We start from the raw sequence: 13585 nt of genomic DNA, 5'->3' as shown, positions 1-13585 counted from the left end.
TCTGTCCAGTGAGCCCCCCAGGCCACCCCACCCCTCAGGAGCTCCATATCTCCTAAAGGACCAAGGCTTGGATTTCATGCCCATAAAATGCCTGAAATCAAAGCAGAGCCCACAACATGGAAGGTTTTGAAGTTGGCTCAGGATGGGGGCATGAAATCCCCAGGGATTCGGGCCTTTTCTTGGGATCTACCATAAAGCAGGGTCTAGGGCCTGGGCAGAAGGGTGGTGGCTGGGCAGAAGGGGCACCTGGCATTTTACCAGCGATCTGAATTCCAATGACGGCTTAGTCGTCCCAAGTTTTGGAGAAGACGACTGGGAAAACTCAACTGAAAAGATCCCTTTGCTTGATGTTTGAGACAGTGAGGGACCCCATGGTGGAAGGGTGGAGACTTAGGTTCCGAAGTGACAGTTCTGATCCCTGCTCTGACGATTGCTGTGTGACATTGGACAAGTTGCTTAACCTCTCTGTACCTCAATTGCTTCATCTGCCAAATAAGGGATGAAAACTGATCCCTCCCTCAACCGGCTGGGTGAGGGAGACCCGAGGGGCTTTATGTGATGTGCGGCCCCGCCCCGGGGCATGTTATTATTGTTTTTCCTGGTGACACAAACATTCACGTCTCCGGACTTAAGGATCTGCTGAGCCAGCCCCTTCACAGATATGATCTCACTGAATCTTCCCTTGGAGGTGTGCTCCCCCGGCCACAGCTGCTGCTCAGAGAGGTAAGGACACTTGCCTGGGCGCGATGTGACATAAACCCCAGTCCTGGCTGCAGAGCCCGTACTCTTAACCATTTCTCTCTGGGAAATTGGACAAGCTAAAGGAAAGAAAGACCCCGCCACCCCCTCTGTCCACACAGCCTAGAGCAGAGTTTCTCTGAACTGGGTACCACAGACGTTGTGGACTGGCTCACTGTCTGGGGTGGGGAAGACTGTCCTGAGCACGGTAGGATGGTAGGATGGCCTCTACCCATAAGATGCCAGTCGCACCCCCTCTGCCGCCAGTTGTGACAATCCTAATGTCTCCATATGTTGCCAAGGGTTCAGGGACAGGGGTGCCCTGGCCTGAGAACTGGCTGGAGTGAGCGTGTTAAAATACTGGCATGTTTCCTTCTGGATTTTTTTCCCCTGCATTCACACACACACACACACACACGACATTCTTGCCTGCTCCTCAGATTCCAGGACCCCTGTACTTGTCTCGAGAGCCCCGCTCCGGGGTCAGGACTGTAGCAGCTGCAACTGATTTGTGGCCCAGCCACAGAGCAGAGATACTCAGACCCTCATTGGAGCCCCAGCAGCCAGCTGTGTGTCTCGGGTCACCGACAGCCCTCTCTGAGCCCTGGAGGGCGGCCCACGCCCTCCTCCCGCAAGAGGGCTGTGCTGGCCTTCGGGAACTTGGGCTGTCCCCGGCGTCCGGTCAGGGCCACTGCTTTTGTAACTCGTCTGAGCAGAGCTGTGGTAGGTGCAGAGACCCCCACACACAGCTCTTGCAGATTCATTCCGGCCTGGCAGGCTGAGGTCTGCCTCCCTGGGTCGGGCTCACACCAGGCTCCCTGCTCTGCTGGGACTGAGGGTCTCATGTCTATAATTTTGCAGGAAGCACAGGCCTTGGGTATAAATGTCCCAGGACATTAGCCTGCCGGTCTTGGGCTGGGAGTGAGGAGGGAGGGGTAAGAGCACCCCCTGGGGCTGGGTTTGTGAGGGGTTGAGGGTGGGGGACTCAGGGCTCTGAGTCATGGCCTGTGGTCAGGCTAGGGGCACTGAGGCTCCGGGGCCAGCAATCCCCCCGAGTCACCCAGCATCACTGGCCTCTCCTGCCACCCAGGGGGCCTTCAGGAAGGATGGCGGGAGTGGGGACACCAGGAACTGCAGGGGCTCGTGGACCCTCTCAGACAATCACTTAGACCTCAACTTCTCCTTTCATAAAATGGGATCGATAAGGTGTCCCTGCCTCGTAGGGCTGGGGGCGGTACTTCCATAAATGTGCCCAGCATGCAGAAAACTGGAGTCAAACCTTGACTGTTACTCTTTTCTTTTTAATTAAAAAAAATTATTTATCTGTTTATTTTTGGCCGTGCTGCATGGGCTTTTCTGCAGGTGTGGAGAGTGGCGGGGCTGTGCAGCTCAGCAGCTGTGGTCCAGGGCTCTAGAGCATGGCTCTGTGGTTATGGCACACAGGCCCGGTTGCCCTCCGCCTGTGGGATCTTCTCAGATCAGGGACTGAACCTGTGTCTCTTGCATCGGCAGGTGGATTCTTTACCACTGAGTCGTGTCTACTATTCTTAATCCTGAGGCCATCTCTCTTTTTCCTTCCCCGGGGGCACAAAGGGAAAACTCTGGACCCTGACTCTGCCGGGTTCAGATCCCAGCTTATGTGGCTCACCCCAAGCTAGTGACTTAATCTCCCAGAGCCTCAGTGTCCCCATCTGTCAAATGGGGGCCCCAGCCGCACGGGAGGATGGGTGGGAAGGACGTGAGTTCGGGGGTGTGCGCTCAGGCACTGTGAGCTGTTCAGTCCATGCTGAGGCACTGGACCTGGCGAGCAGGTTGAGTAGCTGATCATCTCTGTGGTGGGGGGTAGTGGTTGGGGGCAGGCAGTTAAGGCGGTGTGACAGGTTCGAGGCCACGCTGGTCAGAGCTGAATCTCCCTGAGTGGCTCAGAGCTGCGTGACCTGGGGCCTCAGGTTTATCCTGTTACCATCAGAAGACCCCAGGGCTGCACAGCGGAGTGCTGAGTGAAACGTGGGGTCCAGTCCCGGGTCTGCTCTGAGCCTCACACGAGGCTGTGCCCCCCGAGAAGCAAAGGACGTCATCGCCCAGGTGGGCTCCACGTTCAGGACGGGGACCTCTTCCCGCTTTGAAAGCCGCAGACGGGCTGCAGAGACTTCCCCATCTCTGTCCGTCCTTGCTGACCCCCAACCCGCCCCGGGGAGCTCAGACGCAGGCCCTAAACTCCACTTCAGGGTCCCCCCACCCCGCCCCGGCTGCCCGGACGTGGCTCTCGGCTCAACTCTCGGATGCACCGCGTGTAATGCTCACACCCACCCCTGGAGACCCCCACCAACTGGCTGCTCCTGAGCTTTCCCTGGGGGCAGGAAAAGGCCATTTCCTGGGCTCGGGCCAGGCCTGGGGGCCCCCTCGGCTCCTCCCTTCCCAAACCCCACATCCACCCCTGGAGCCAGCCCCACGGGCCCGTTGTCTGAACATTCCACACCTCAGTGAATCTAAGAGGTCAGGGAAAACAGTGAGAGGCGGAAGGTGGGGAAAAGCGCCCATTCCCCGATCAGCGGCGCGCTGTCCACGCCTGCCCACTGCTCCCTTGCTCTCCGGGGAGCGCCTGGGGGGCCCCTCCTCTCCTCGCCACCTCCCCACCGGCGGGCCTGCTTCCGGCTCCTCTCTGGTCTCCTGTTCCACCCGTGCTCCCGCGGCCTGCAGGGACTCCGTGAACACCTGGGTCCCGCCCCTCCTCCTCCGCACAGCTCCTGCCTGCCTTGGGGCAGAGGGGACTCTCTCCTAGGCCCTGCGCGCTCCGTGCCTTGTCTCCTGGGGCAGCTTCCCCCTCACCCAATCTCTTCCAGCCACACTGGCCTCCTGGCAGTTTCTCCAATCAATGAGGCATGCTCCAGCCTCAGGGCCTTTGCACCGGCTGTTTCCTCCACCAGAAAGACTCTTCTCCCAGGTGCCTGCAAGACTTGGTACCTTTTTCAGGCCTGAATTCAAACGCCGCCTTCTTGGATTTCAGGCTTTCCCTGACTGACTCCTATCACCAGCACCCCTTCTTCTTCTTTCGTGTCCTTCATGGAATTTATCAGCAGCCAATATTCTACGTGATTGAATGTTCACTTGTCTATTGTCCCGCCTTTACCACATGCAGAAGGTCAGTTTCACGAGGGCAGGTGTTTCTGCCTAGTTTATCCCCTGCTGTGGCCCCCCAGCCTAGGGCAGAGCCTGGCACACCATGCTGTGCTGTGCTCAGTTGCTCAGCCGTGTCTGACTCTTTTCGACCCCATGGACCCCGCCAGCCTCCTCTATCCACAGGATTTTACAGACAAGACTACTGGAGTGGGTTGCCATTCCCTTCTCCAGGGGATTATCCCAGCTCAGGGATCAAACTCAAACGTCTCTTACGGCTCCTGCATTGGCAGGCGGGTTTGGTTTTTTTTTTTTTTTTAACCACTAGAGCCACCTGGGAAGCCCACCTGACACTCAGTAAGTGTGAAAAGTGAAAGTCACTCAGTCGTGTCCGGCTCTTTGCAACCCCATGGACTATACAGTCCATGGAATTCTCCAGGCCAGAATATTGGAGTGAGTAGCCTTTCCCATCTCCAGGGGATCTTTCCAACCCAGGGATCGAACCCAGGTCTCCCGCGTTGCGGATGGATCCTTTACCAGCTGAGCCACCAGGAAGCCCGGCACTCAGTGGGGGCTCACTACACACTTGCTGATGAGTGAACTTGCAAGAGCAGATGCTGCCACGTCCCTGGTTAAGTGAGAAGCTCCAGGGAGCCCTGTGGTTGGCGATCGCCCTATGAACTGTCGCGCACCATGTTCCCTGGAATCCACGGCTGGGTAGGCGTGTTCTCAGCTGGGGTTTGTGGGAAAGGGGTAGCTGAGGGTCCTAAGTGTTTGCAGTCAGATTCCCAGAGTTGGGCGCTTTTCAGGGGCAGGGCGAGAGGGGGAGACACGGGGGCTCCTGGGTCTGGCTTCAGGCCTCTGACCACAGGGTCAAGTTTGTGGAGTGAGAGGGTCAGGAAGCCGCAGTGAGAACAGTGCGGCCAGAAGTGGCCATCTCCTGGCCTGAATTATCTGGGAAGAAAAATAATCGCGTGCCCAAGAACCCACGGCCTGGGCGCCGGGAACCAGCGTTGGGGCTGAGGGCTGGTCTGGGCAGGTGGGCCCCGCCAGAGGCTCAGAAGATCGAATCATCAGCTCAGGGCGACCCGAGGGAACTAGAGTGCAGACTGGGCTGGTGCAGAGGCCTCCAGACTGTGAGTGGCTGGGGTGTGGCGTCAGGGTACGGCCTCTCAGGAGGGGAGACCACTGCTCTAGGCTGGGGTGCCCCTCAGGGAGGCCCCTCCAGCCCCTGGAGCTGCCTGAGCCTCACCTCCTACCAGGACTGTTCATACCCACCCCCAGGTCCTGGTGGGGGCAGTGGGCCAACACAGGGGACCACTATGCTACAAGCCACAGATAAAACCCGGCAGCCCTCCTTGGGATGGTCCCAGGGCCAGAGCCGGGGCGGATGATGGTGATTGATAGTAATAGTAATAATAATAGCTCATATTGTGTTTCAGCCACTTTCTTGCACTGTCCCGTTTAACCCTCACGTCACGCCATGAGGTGACCACGCTCACTCTTCCCACCACAGCAGTCCTCAGGGGCCCGGGAGGGCTGCCTTCATCCCACTGCTCGCTCCGACCACCAGTACCCTCGCGTACTCGGTTCCAGCTGCACGGACTTTGCTGTTCCTCGGTCCCACCAAGCTCACGCCTGCCTCAGGGCCTTTGCACCTGCTATTCCCGCTACCAATTCTTTCTCCAATGAGCGCTCAGCTCAGATGTCATTCCTTAGAGGTCGTCTCTGACCACTCATGTGAAGCAGTTCCCACCCTTTCTCCTTTCTACCACATCAGCTCACTGTACAGTTCTTTTTTTTTCTAAAAAAATTATCTATTTTTGGCTGTGCTGGGTCTTGGCTGCTGTGTGTGGGCTCTCTAACTGCAGCAAGCAGAGGCTCCTCTCTAGTTGTGGGGCACAGGCTCCTCGTCGCAGAGCAGAGGCTCTAGATCGAGGGCTCAATGGCGTGGCACACGGGCTTAATTGCTCCACGGCCAGCGGGCTCTTCCCACACCAGGGATCCAACCCGTGTCCCCTGCGTTGCAGGTGGATTCTCAACCACCAGCGCACCAGGGGATTCCCTCACTGTCCTGTTCTTATTGCCCTGATTCCGTTGTGAAATTATCTTGTTGATTCATCATTCTGTACTCTCTGTCTCCCATACCTGGAATGACGGCACAGACTTTTCAGTCCATTTCTGCATTCCCAGTGCCTGGCACAAAGGAGACCTTCGGAGACCTTCAGACAGACAGACAGACGACAGGCAGACATATGTCCATTCTCTGTGTGCTGCTCATGACTGCATGGGCCAACTGGCCATCCTTCAAGAAAGATGGTATTTCAACTAGGCTGGACCCCAGCCCAGGGCAAAGGTGGGGTGGGGGCTTCTGTAGCCCCCAGATCATTGCCTTCCTCTGGGGACAGGCCTGATGTTCCCAGAACCTCCTGCCAAAATTCGACCCAGGGAAGTCAGATACCAACCCATTTCCCTCTCCACCCCCTACTCCTGGACAAGCCACGTGGACTCTGGACAGTTTCTAGGCCACAGAAAAGGGGGCTCAAGCCAGATTGGGAGAAGACATCTGGGACTTTATAGGGCCTTTTCAGCCAGAGATGGGCCTGGACAATTCCCAGCCAGGCTGAATATGAGGCCAGAGTGTGTGGGGAGAGACCTGGGACCAAGGCGCTGAAACCAGGGCAGAAGCAGCTGGATTAGGGCAAATCCTGGATCTATTCTTCCACTCACTCATCAAGCGTTGCCTCCCCAGTGCCCAGCACGGGGCATGGTGCAGCACATCCATGTGCCCACTGATCCACCGGTGCAGAGTGCCCATTATGTGCCAGGCACTGAGAGCTGCTACCATGACCACGTGGCACGCCTCTTCCCGCCCCAGGGCCCTTGCTCCCTGGTTCTCTTCACTCAGAACTGTCCACCTTGCCGAGTTCTGGGCACGCAATTTCTTCCCCACAGTTGAAGACGTTACCTCCGCAGAAAGGCCCTCCCTGCCCAGGGTGGCTTTCCCATCTTGTTCTCTTGCTGGGATATTTCAGGTATGTGCTTAATCCTTTGAAATGACATTGTAAATTCACCCTGTCTGTTTTGTCTCCTCTATTCCAAAGGCAGCGATTTTAGTTCGCTTTGTTGTGACTCTGGTATAGAAGATCTGCACACAGAAAGAGTTCAATAAATGTTTGTTGAATAAATGAATGAACAAACAAATGAGTGAGAGCCCCGGGATAGGGTTTGGCCCCTAACCCAGAGGGAGGAGGTGACCTGTAACCTGAGGCCTGAGGGAGGGGGAGAGGGTGGGCTGGTGAAGACTGGAGAATGGTTTTGTCTCAATATGCCTTTCTCCAAGGGAAGGTTAAAAGGTAGCTCAGAGGTGGTAAGGTGATTAAAATGTTAAAAGCCTTTAATCCATTGACACCATGAAAGTTGAGATATTTTACTAAATCTTGAAGTCTGGCTTCTGTCTCAAAAAACGTAAAGATATGGCTAACCTGAGCTCTCATTCCAGAGGCAAGAAGGTCAGTTTCCCAGCTTGTAACATCAGCCCCTTGAAGCCTTTGAGTTTGTGACCCCTGAAGCCAGAGGCCGCCTTGGCTTCGCTGCAGGACCCCACCGCGAACACCCGGGCTGGGCGACCTTGGGGACGCCTTCTGAGTCCTAGGTTCGTCCTCAGTAAAAGTGGGCTGGTAGCGCAGGTGCGCTGGTCCTCCAGGTGAGGGGTTGAGGGTTGATGCGCGCCAAACGCACACGCCCAGCTGCCTGCGAGGCTGCTGAGAAGTGGTCCTTCCTGCCCCGCCCTCCGGGCGTCCGTCTGCAGCGCGTGAGCGCCCTCTGCTGGCCCGAGCCGGGGGCGCAGCCCGGGGAGCCCCGGGGCCTGCAGACCTGGAGAGTTGTCTCTGGGGCAACTGGGTGATTTCACAGTGGCTTGAAGGGTTTGCCCTGTGCTGAGGACCGTGAAAATCTCACGGGCACTTAAAACGTTACGTAATGCTTAGCACAGTCCTGTGAAGAGGATATGGAGAGGCCAAGGGCTCTGCCCAGAGCCACACAGCCATAGGTGGACTGGGGTTGGCGCACACGACTCCAGGTCATGTGCTGAGATCCGGGGAGAGAGAGAGGACGTGCGAGCCTCTCCTCCGCCCACCCACCCGTGTCTTCACCAGCTTTACCTGGAGCCGCCAAACTCCTTACTGGGCTGGTGCCTCTGTTCGCCCTCCCAGTTAGCCCACAGTCCCTCCGTCACTCTGCGAGTTCTCGGCAGAGCCGCCGGGACCCTGCCCTCGTCACTGCCCTGGGCCTGGAGAGGAAGGCTCCGCTCCACTCTGGAGAAGGATTCCTGAGCTCATGGAAACCTTCTCAGTGTGTTCCAGGGACAGCTTTCGGCGCTGGAGGCAGAGATGTGGATGAGCCAGCTGAGCACCGACCTGCATGGTGCCCGTTCCAGAGAGGGAAGGAGGAATCAGTAACCGAATAAATCAGTTCGTTAGGTATGAATACTTGCCAGGAACAAAACAGCATCGGCTAATGAGGACAGCCAGCCCACAGTGGCTGCTCTAGAGGGGCTGGGGCTCTCTCCGGGTGGAGGGGCATACTTGTGCTGCTTGTGGTGGGAGCCCACCCCATGAACACGAGGAAGCAAGTCCTAGGCCCGTGCACCAGACGGGCGTGAGGTGGCCACGTTTCTCTTGGGGGTGATGGGCGGAGAGCCCAGGGAGGTGGCACTTGGGAAAGGAGGGGGAGGGCGTGAGAACTGGCTTGGGGAAGTTTCCAGTGGTCATGTATGGATGTGAGAGTTGGACTGTGAAGAAAGCTGAGCGCCGAAGAATTGATGCTTTTGAACTGTGGTGTTGGAGAAGACTCTTGAGAGTCCCTTGGACTGCAAGGAAATCCAACCAGTCCATTCTGAAGGAGATCAGCCCTGGGATTTCTTTGGAAGGAATGATGCTGAAGCTGAAATTCCAGTACTTTGGCCACCTCATGGGAAGAGCTGACTCATTGGAAAAGACTGATGCTGGGAGGGATTGGGGGCAGGAGGAGAAGGGGACGACAGAGGATGAGATGGCTGGATGGCATCACTGACTCGATAGACGTGAGTCTGAGTGAACTCCGGAGGCCTGGTGTGCTGCGATTCCTGGGGTCGCAAAGAGTCGGACACGACTGAGCGACTGAACTGAACTGAACTGAACCTAGTGCGCTGGCGGGCTGGCACACGGTCTGTGCTTCTCGAAGCCCCCGGGGCGCAGTGGGTCAGAGCACAGAACGCAGGCCAGCGTCACCCAGCCCCGCTCCGCGTGGTGTCAGGAGGCCACTGGGCCGGCCACCTACCTGTCTTCCACCCTACTCGCCCACCAGACCCTGAAGTGGACAGGCCTCAAGGAGGGACCGAAAACGTGTCCCGCCGACCACCCGGAAGGGCTTCTGATCTGAGCTCTTTGCATCCCAAGGGCCCGCGGTGGCTGGTGAGGGCGGCCACCCATCGCTGCCCCCGCCGAGCCACACAAGAGCCATCTGTTTATGCTTCAGATGACTGTCTCAGACAGCGAGGATGCCTGTGTGTGAGGCACTCCTACAAACCAGGAGGGAAAAGGAACAAAGATGACGTAATGAGAGGGATAAAGGGCTTCTCAGCTCGAGAAAAGATACTCAGCATATCACATGAGAAAGTGCACAGGAAGCCGTGAAATAGCACGATTCAGCTCAAAGATGGGCGGGCAAGACGTATGAGCTCAGATAAAGGGAAGGGAACAGAAGGAACCATCTTGTGCTGTTGGAGGGAGGGCGAGTTTGGTACTTCTTCGTTTGGAGGCAGTTTGAAAATGACAAGATTAAAACTGCCCATGTCCTTGGCGGGAGAAGTCTGCTTTTAGGCATTCCCTTGGCGCGGCTGCGCCCGGGTGCGCTGAGGCTGGGGGGCCGGGGTGGAACGTCAGGGATGACCTCAGGGTCTCCCGTGAGGCCCTGGTCCCTGGGGGTGGCACATGGTGTCCTGGGCGCTCAGCAGCTGTCCAGGGGCCTTGAAAGGTCCTGTTGGTGAAAGACGTGTCTGGGGGAAGAGCGGAGTGGAGGCCACACGCCCAGTTATGCTAACTGGAAAAAAAATAGAGAGAGAGAGGGAGATGGGGAGCCGCTCGACCTCGGGGGCGGGGTCAGGAGAGGGAGGGAACCTCACCTTCCGTTCTGTCCCCTGCTACTGTTTGAAGCACTGTCTAGGTTCCTGTAGTCTCTCTTGGGTGAAAACAAAGTGGGGTCTCCAGCTCAGATTTCTCATCACTAGTGTACGGGCAGGTTACTTTTTTTTTAGCAAGAGAGCTGATGTGGTCTCTGCCCTTCACTGCTGGGGTGGCTGCCGCCTCTGTGCTTATCACAGCTGATCACAACTGTGCGTGTTGTGCCAAGTCGCTTCAGTCGTGTCCGACTCTGCGACCCCGTGGACTGTAGCCTGCCGGGCTCCTCTGGCCATGGGATTCTCCGGGCAAGAATACTGGTGTGGGTTGCATGCTCTCCTCCAGGGCATCTTCCCTGACCCTGGAGGAGATTCCCAGGGGATCTGACCCAGGGATCAGACCCAAGTCTCTAACATCTCCTGCATTGGCAGGCAGGTTCTTTACCACTAGCGCCACCTGGCAAGTTCAAAGTACATACATTGGCCGGGCATCGAACCTGCGGCTCCCTCGTGGGAGGCAAGAATTCTACCACTGAGCCACCAATGCCTTGTAGACAAGACTCTACTTCTCGTCAAACCTAAAATGTTCACTTTTTAACATCTTAACATTTCTGGAACTGGGACATTCCTTACAATCAGTGGCATCTTTATAATTGGCAGCATTTTTTTCTTGGTGGTGCATAAAATAATGGTGCGTCTCACAGAGGACAGGATCTCAGACTCAGTGAAATGTGGGGCTGTTTCTTGGGGACCCTGCGGCCACCCCGTCACTCGGCACCTTCCCCCTGGGCCACAGGGGTCCTGCCCACGTTCTGAGGACCCACCACATGACCCTGGGTAGAGCTTCCAGGACTGCAGGACTCCCAGGGCTCAAAGGCCACCAAGATGATCCTGGGGAGGATAAGGGACAGCTGGTGATGGAGCTTTCCGTCCTGAGGCCTCAACTGTGGCCAGCGAGCTGCGAAGGTGCTCCTGTTCTATACAGGAATAAAAAAACGCATGTGACACCCTAATGTTGGGAGAGCTCACATAAAAATCTGTATCAGAAAGATTACACCTAAAATTAATATAATACTGTAAGTTAACTATACTTCAATTAAAAAACCAAAATCTGGCATTCACTGAGCCCACATTCTCAGGCCGTCAGGCACACGCCAGAACCCCAAAGACATGGCCAGTGCCTTCCAGTGCCAGGGCCAAGAACTGCAAGGCTGGCGCTGAGTGCTAAGCCCTCCCCTCTTTCAAGGCCACCTGCAGCCACGGTGCTGGCAGCAGGTAACTTCATGGAGCCCCCAGGAGGAGGCCTTTGGGGGTATGTCCAGCTGTCATGCCCATAGCCCAGAGCCACGTGCGGCCCATACAGCCCACCCCGGCACCTTCCTTCTCTCAAATGGAAAGAAGAGATGCTCTCACAAGCTGCCATTCCCTAGAACATTCTCTGCTCGAATCCTTGACGTCAAGACCCGAGTCCTTTGCAGAGTCCTGTGGAGCAGGTGCAGGCCAGGGAAGGGAAGAGGACTGAGTGTCCACTTGCCACAGGGGTGAGGGGGTGGGAAGGGCAAGAGGCCCAGCAGGACTGGCTGGCTGCCAGCCAGAGGAGCGGGCCCTCGGCAGGGCCGGGGCTGACCCGACACCACCCATGTTACTGCTTCACAGCCGGATGCAGCAGGGCGCCGGTACCCCCCCACCCACCCCCACCCAGGGCCCCAGAGCTATCTCAGCAGAGAAGCAGCTCAAGGGCACTGCCCTCCCCACAAGGTCGTGGGCAGGGGTCACGGGGCAGCGGAAACCCCTCGCTGGTTTGCTGTTGGTCAGTCGAGGGGGCGGCTTCCCTCCCCGGCACTGTCAGGGCCTGCAGCTCCACACTGTGAACAGTGACTGCGGAGGGACCTTCTCTCATGGGCAAGGACCTGGCAGGGACTGGGATCGGGGCCCCCCTGCTGAAGAAGTGCTCTCTGCACCTCGAAAGAGCGCTTCCTCTCCGCCCTCCGTGTAGGCCGTAAGCTTGAGACCACCATGAACGCACCGGCCAAGATGAGGGGCAGATCGCACGACTGTGGGATGTAACCACAGACCAGACTGGAGGCTGTGACAGGAGGCTCCAGATGAGTCCCGAGGCTCTAGGCAGAGTTCCCTGTAGCCACCAAGGAGGTACCAGGTGCGGAGCCTCCGCTTTCCTGTCTGGAGGTCCCCGCACTTGTAGACTTGGCCCTGAATCTGCTTCGGGGTGTCCCGGCAGCGTTCTGAAGTAGTTTTAGCAGCTCCCCTCCTCTTTCTCCCTTGTGAGCTGACTGAGAGTGAGGAGCCCGCAGACGTCCCTGGCCCGACCCCCTTTCAGGGGAGCTTGAGGCAGCAGCTCACTCCAGAGGACGGGCTCATGAGGACCTTTAGCAGAAAGTCTGGCAGCCCTTTCTGGAAGGTGGCCCACTGTGAGCCACCCGATTCCCTCCAGGCAGTCACTGCGACGTCTGCTCTGGCTCCTGGCACAGACACCCGGGTGGTGCCGGCTGGTGGTCGGGACCACGGCAGGGAGCGCAATTCTGAGTCACGGACACGTCCTCACCCCTCACAGTGGCTGGCAGACACACGGTCCATCCGAGCAAAACTGTTTCAAATGCTAGAAACACAGGGGAGAGCTGTGTGTTTCTTCTCCATCCAACAGACAAGGAAACCCAGCTACATGGTACTAACAGTTGTTACCAGCAGAGACTTAATACCTCGAGCTTCACAAAGCAACATTTTAAATCTAAGGGAAAACCCTACTCCTCTTCTGCTTGTTTTTTTAAGACGGGTCGGCAAACTATGGTCCATGGGCCAGATCCGGTCTGCTGCCCAGTTCTGTTTGGCCCCTCAAGAGGAATGATCTATACAGAGGAACATCTGCAACTGATCTGATAACAGGGAATACTAACTTTGAATCCAAATTACATGTTATCCCCTAAAAAACAGCATTCCATTCTTCTCAGTGTACCTGTTACCATCATAAAGAACTATACTCAATTATGTTTTGAATTTCATCCAAAAATTGTGGAAATTTTGTTTTCTCATTAAATAAACACACACATAATTTGATTTTGCCTCTTGGCCAATAAAGCTTAGATAGTTGGGAATTCTCTGGCCGTCGAGTGGTTAGGACTCTGCCCTCATTGCTGAGGGCCTGGGTGCAACCCAAGGTCTCACAAGCCAGAAGGAAAAAAAAAAAGCCTAAATGTTTACTAACTTGGACCCACTGTAGAAAAAGTTCCCCGGCCCCTGCTTTTGGAAGTCAAGTTGAATACCAAAGCATCTAAGACATTAAATTCTAATCCTGAATAAAGTATATGCTGAGGAAGAAGAGCACAGCTTCTTAAATATTAACGCACACTTCTTTTTATTATATTAAAATCAGGCAATGGTCTGACAATAAAAAGGCTGCTTATGGAATACTGTTATGTTAAACTTTACTTACAGGATGTTAAATCCTTAGAACTAAGGTTTCCCCCAGAAAAAGATTAATGGAAACATCAATTGCTTTTCAGACTTGATAGTTGCTGCTTCAAAAGGTGATTTTACACAGACACTAACAAACAAAAA

The sequence above is a fragment of the Bos grunniens genome, chromosome 13 (assembly GCF_055505025.1).
Source record: "Bos grunniens cultivar Pamir isolate PY7600 chromosome 13, Bosgru_T2T1.0, whole genome shotgun sequence".
Taxonomy (NCBI): Eukaryota; Metazoa; Chordata; class Mammalia; order Artiodactyla; family Bovidae; genus Bos; species Bos grunniens.
This window is presented reverse-complemented; position numbering follows the sequence as displayed.